This window comes from Dendropsophus ebraccatus, unplaced genomic scaffold (assembly GCF_027789765.1).
Source record: "Dendropsophus ebraccatus isolate aDenEbr1 unplaced genomic scaffold, aDenEbr1.pat pat_scaffold_1363_ctg1, whole genome shotgun sequence".
In the NCBI taxonomy this organism is placed as follows: domain Eukaryota; kingdom Metazoa; phylum Chordata; class Amphibia; order Anura; family Hylidae; genus Dendropsophus; species Dendropsophus ebraccatus.
In genome coordinates, this window is record NW_027208784.1 from 35740 (window position 1) to 41524 (window position 5785).

Sequence of the window (5785 nt, forward strand, 5' to 3'; positions counted from 1 at the left end):
GAAGATTTCGTCATTCCACCTCACCCTCCGAAGAGACTCATCCTGAAGAGGAGCCGACGCTAGGAAGCATCCGCTGGTAATGTATGACATCCGCACCTGCACTACATACCTACCCATACACTGCATGCTACCTTCCCCCAACACTACATCATACCTGCCCCTACATGACACCTTCCCCCACACTCCATCATACCTGCCCCTACATGACACCTGCCTCCACACTACATCATACCTGCCCCCAGACTCCATCATACTTGCCCCTGCACTACATCATACCTGCCCCCACACTCCATCATACCTGCCCCCACCCTATGTCATACCTGCCTCTACATGACACCTGCCCCCACACTACATCAAACCTACCCCTACATGACACCTGCCCCTATATGATATCTGCCCCCACACTACATCATACCTACCCCTACATTACCATTAGTCCCCAGCTAGTGACATACTTTAGCAGCTTAGATCCAGGGTCCTCGGACCGATCGCCTATGTTTGGGGTCAAGAAGGAATTTTTCCCCCTGCGACAAAGATTGACCCCCGTTGTCCAGAGGTTTTCGCCTTCTTTTGGATCCAATAGCTTAGGGATCCCATAACAATAACATAATACATTTGCCAATAAAATTCTACATTGTACCCCTATCTTATGTGTCGTCTCGTTTTTCTTCTCCTCAAAAATTATTTCATTTTCGCACACTGACATGTTTCCTATAGAGTTTGGGGAATTGTTAAAGGGGCAGAAACAGGATTAGAAGAAATGGCTGCTCTCTCCCAAAAACGACGCCGCACCTGTCTTGGCCTCATTGACTTAATACGGCTCGCAACCCATAGACTGGGGTTGTGTTATTTCTGGAAGGAAGCCGCCACGTCTTATAATCCTGTACAGCCCCTTAACAATTTACATTTGTGTCTATGGGATCCATCAGAGTTTCCAATATTTTGATGGGAACATCAGCCCAATGTGCGGTTCTGTTCTTTCCATAAAAATACTGAAGTTCAAACACTCCCGTGATTCTTCCTGTAGGGTGTTAGCCGCTCTGGACCCCTACTGAAATAATCATGGATGGATATATGGCAGGGCCGGGACAAAGAGTAGGCAGGGGTAGGCGATGGCCTAGGGCGCAAAACTAGAGGGGGCGCAGTCTGGATGGGTAATTAATTTTCTTACCCATCCATCCTGTCCCCCGCTCGCCCGCCAGCCACCCTGCCACTGTAACCAGGGCCGCATTGACGGGAGTGCTGTAGGGGCCAGGTGACTCACAGAGAGGGGACGGTGCTGCTGGCTGTATACTGCATTGCTTAGTGAGAAGAACAGACTTTTACAGAGCTGTCCTTCTCACTAGGATGCAGTCTGGGGTCGTGCTCCCTCCCCTGTCAGCAGTCTGTAGGTCTCACCGGCTCTCACCTCATGGCTTCAGTCTCCTGTCTGTGCAGGACAGGAGGGGAGGGGCGGGAGAGCATAGTGCCGGTGAGGAGGACGACAGAGGAGCTGCAGGTGCTGGAAAGATAGAAGGAGATCCCTCATGAAATGTAAGTGCCTGCATGGGAATGTGTGTGTGAGAGTGGATGTATGCATGTATGTGTGAGAGTGAGTGAGTGTATGTGTGTGTATCCCTCCAGTACTTGCTGGCAGTTGTAGTGTTGTCACAGGTTAGCTGTCAGCCTGTGACAACACTACAACTCCCAGCATGTACTGACAGCTTGCCTGTGAACAACACTACAACTCCCAGCATGTACTGACAGCTAGCCTGTGACAACACTACAACTCCCAGCATGTACTGACAGCTTGCCTGTGACAACACTACAACTCCCAGCATGTACTGACTCCCAGGATCCCAGTGCATGCTGGGATTTGTAGTGTTGCCACAGGTTTGTAGTGTTGCCACAGGTTGCCAGTACATGCTGGGAGTTGTAGTGATGTCATAGGCTGTCAGTGCATGCAAGGAGTGTAGTGTTGTCACAGGTTAGCTGTCAGCCTGTGACAACACTGCAACTACCTGCATGTACTGACACAACACTCATCCATACCCGGTACTACTACACCCCTTATCTATACCTGAACTGCTACACCCTTATCTATACCTGAACTACTACACCCCTTATCCACTCTACCTCCACTACTACACCCCTTATCTATACCTGAACTACTACACCCCTTATCCACTCTACCTCCACTACTACACCCCTTATCTATACCTGAACTACTACACCCCTAATCCACTCTACCTCCACTACTACACCCCTTATCTATACCTGAACTACTACACCCCTTATCTGTACCTGAACTACTACACCCCTTATCCACTATACCTCCACTACTACACCTCTCTATACCTGTACTACTACACCCCTTATCCACAATACCTCCACTACTAAACCCTACCTAAATGGAGGCACAAAGAAGATCTCCTATACTGTATGGGGGCACATATTTGGCAAACCAATTTATATGGGGTGCTTTGGGGGCTTGTCTACTACATGGGGGCACAGGGGGAGCACTGGCACAGTGGGAAGCAATACAGTTGCTGTCTCAAACCTTCCCCGCTGCTGTGTGATCCCGTGTCTTGCTAAAAACATTTTTATCCCAGGGAGGTGGGTCTGTGACGATGTCTGTGCACGCCCTGCTCTCTGGCCACTGCTGTATCTTCAAGCTGCCACGTCCTCCAGAATAAGTGACAGCTGGAGGAGTGGAGACGACCTGAAGATGCAGCAGCCATAGAGCAGGGCGTGCACAGACATTGTCACAGACCCACCTCCCTGACACTCTCAACCTGTGATAAAAATGTTTTTTAGCAAGGCACCGGATCCCACTGCAGTGGTGAAGGCATGTACAGTATGTGTTGCAGTAAAATGATAGAATCAGTCGTTTGTTTTTCAACATGCTTGAAAGACAAACGACGCAACGATCAAGCCGACATGAACGATGTTGGCTGATCGTTGCCTACTATTCCACAGGACGATTATCAGCCGAATATGGCCCGCCAATCGTTCCTTGGAATAGGGCCTTTAGGGAAACTGACCGCCGATTCTGATAACGCTGGGTTTGGGGGGGGGGGGGGGGGGGGGTTGGGGGGGGGCGCCAATTTGCCTTCTCTGCCTAGGGCACCAAAACTCCTTGTCCCGGGCCTGATATATGGTGGAGCTGGGAGGTCTATCAGGTTTATGAGCGGTGACCGGCATTTCATGTTGCGTGTGGCTGGGGATCAGATCCCAAAAATGGAAACGCAATCATCCCTGCAGTGAATGGAGCGCTGACCGTGCCTGAGCGGCTTGTGCTCCATCCATTCTCTACAGGGCCACTAAACGCTTCCAAGCACTGAACTCAGCAGTGTTTGGTGTCCCCATAGAGAATGGATGGAGCGAAGGACACGGTGAGAGCTTCATTCACTGCAGGTCCCAGCAATCCAGCCGCCTCTCCTCTATTCTAGAGATAGGGCATAACAAGCTGACATGGGAACACCCCATTAAAGGCAGATCTCTGATTGCTGATCCACTTGAACTGCGGCTGAGCTGTTAATACAGATACGGCCTCTGGATAGATGTGGTGCTGGAACTAAAAAAAAAAAAAAAAAAAAAAAAAAAAAAGGATATAGGATAAACTATAGTCACAGCAGTCACAGACATGGGTCACTGGGGTGGGTCGGCGCTGGACTTATTTGCCGAAGTCGGGTTACAAGAACTCAATCCCCATAGTCCAGATCTACTTCTAGACTTTGGCACTATTCATGGGATCAAGGAAATTATCTCGGCATCAAGAAAGATTCTCATCTTCTGATCGTGTCTTTTGGTCCTGACCTAAAATCACCGTCCGCCGGCTGATGAACGCGTACAGAAAAGACTAAAGTATCTACGTACCTGTCCACGCTCCCCGGAGCTTCTGCCCCCCTCCCTGGTGTCTTCCTGGCTTCTGGCCGCAGCCGCCGGTGGAACTTCAGAGCCGGACTCTGAAGTACCAGGCCGGTCAAACCGATCACCCGTCCGAGAGAGGACAGAGCCGCGAGCAGTGATTGGCTGGAGGGGTTTGTCACTTTATAAGGCCTGGCTCTGCAGTTTTCCCGGCTGCTGCGGGCAGTGAGCAGAAACCAGGAAGGGGAAAAGTCGCTCTAAAAGGGACGGTACCAAAGTCGTTCTTAAAGGGACTGGACCAAAAAGAGCGACTGTGGTGTAGTCCCTTTAAGAGCGACTTTGGTGCCATCCCTTTAAGAGCGACTGTGGTGTCGTGCTTGGAAAGTGACTTTAGCACCGTCCCTTTAATAGTGAATTTGGTGCCGTCCCTTTAAGAGCGACTTTGGTGCCATCTCTTTAAGAGTGACTTTGGTGCTGTCCCTTTGAGAGCGACTTTGGTGCCGTTCATTCAAGAGCGACTTTGGTCCCGTCCCTTTGAGGGCGACTTTTGTGCCGTCCCTTTGAGAGCGACTGTGGTGCCGTCCCTTTAAGGGACTGCACCAAATATTCTCTTAAAGGGTGGCACCGAACGCGTTCTTAAAGGGGTGGCCCCATAGTTGCACCTAAAGGGGACAGTGCCAAATTAGCTTTTAAAGGGAAAGTGCAAAATTCGCTTCGTAAAGGTACGGGGCCAAAGTCGCTCCTGAAAGTGAGTGTACCAAAGTTTCTTTAAAAGGGACTTAAAGTGACTTCTCAAATATTCTCTTAAAGGGCAGCACCAAAGTAGTTCTTAAAGGATTGGCATTAAAGTCGCTCTAAAGGGGGCGTCACCATAGTCGCACTTAAAGCTGACAGTGCCAAATTAGCTCTTAAAGGGAAAGTGCCAAAATCGCTCTTAAAGGTACGGGGCCAAAGTCACTCTTGAAGTGAGTGCACCACAATTGCTGCTAAAGGCATAGGACTGCTTAAAGTGACTGCACCAAATATTCTCTTAAAGGGCGGCAACAAAGTCGTTCCTAAAGGGCTGGCAACAAAGTTGCTCTTTAATAATTGGTAGTTATCTATACATAGATAGATAGATAGATAGATGATAAATAGACAGATAGATAGATAGATAGATAGATAGATAGATAGATATATAGATAGATAGATGATAAATAGACAGATAGATAGATAGATAGATAGATAGATAGATAGATAGACACATAAACACATAGATAGATAGATAGATAGATAGATAGATAGATAGATAGATAGATGATAAATAGACAGATAGATAGATAGATAGATAGATAGATAGACACATAAACACATAGATAGATAGATAGATAGATAGATAGTGACAGAGAGAAATATAAATGCATCTATGTTGTCCATGGTAAAGCCGCTGCCGTAACTGAGACATGTATGCCATGTGTTGTCTAATTTGGCTTTTGTGGCGTCCCCTCAGAAGCCGCTCCCTTATAGCCTCTTGGCTAAGAGTAGGTGTATATATATATATATATATATATATATATATATATATATATATTTATTAATGTATATGTATATATGACATGGATTTTTAGAACAGCGAGACGGAAATAGACCTTGCTCTGTCCCTCTCCAGGCATCGACCTGGTTCTGCAGTGTTTCCAGGTTCCGTGCACTCCCGAATGCGTTTCCAAAAGTTAGACACCCCCCTCCCCCCCCCCCCCCCCCCCACACACACACACAGGGTGCACAGCTGCACCCCAAGTGCCTTTACAAAAAATACAACCCCCCCACAGCGTGCGTAGCAGACTTTTCATGCCACCCTGCATGTTGTAAGCACCTTGGCAGGTGATGTGCACATAAGGCTTTACCGTGTGTGAATGGAGCAAAAGTTGTTTACGTCTAGCATACACAGAGAAACATT

At 48.2% G+C, this 5785-nt stretch overlaps 1 non-coding gene across 1 annotated transcript; it reads left to right on the top strand.

Annotated features, from left to right (window-relative positions):
* The first annotated feature begins 5344 nt into the window (after positions 1 to 5344).
* On the top strand, positions 5345 to 5542 carry LOC138775111 (U2 spliceosomal RNA). The gene has a single exon (XR_011360494.1). It is a non-coding gene; the product is annotated as a U2 spliceosomal RNA (small nuclear RNA).
* The last annotated feature ends 243 nt before the right edge of the window (positions 5543 to 5785 follow it).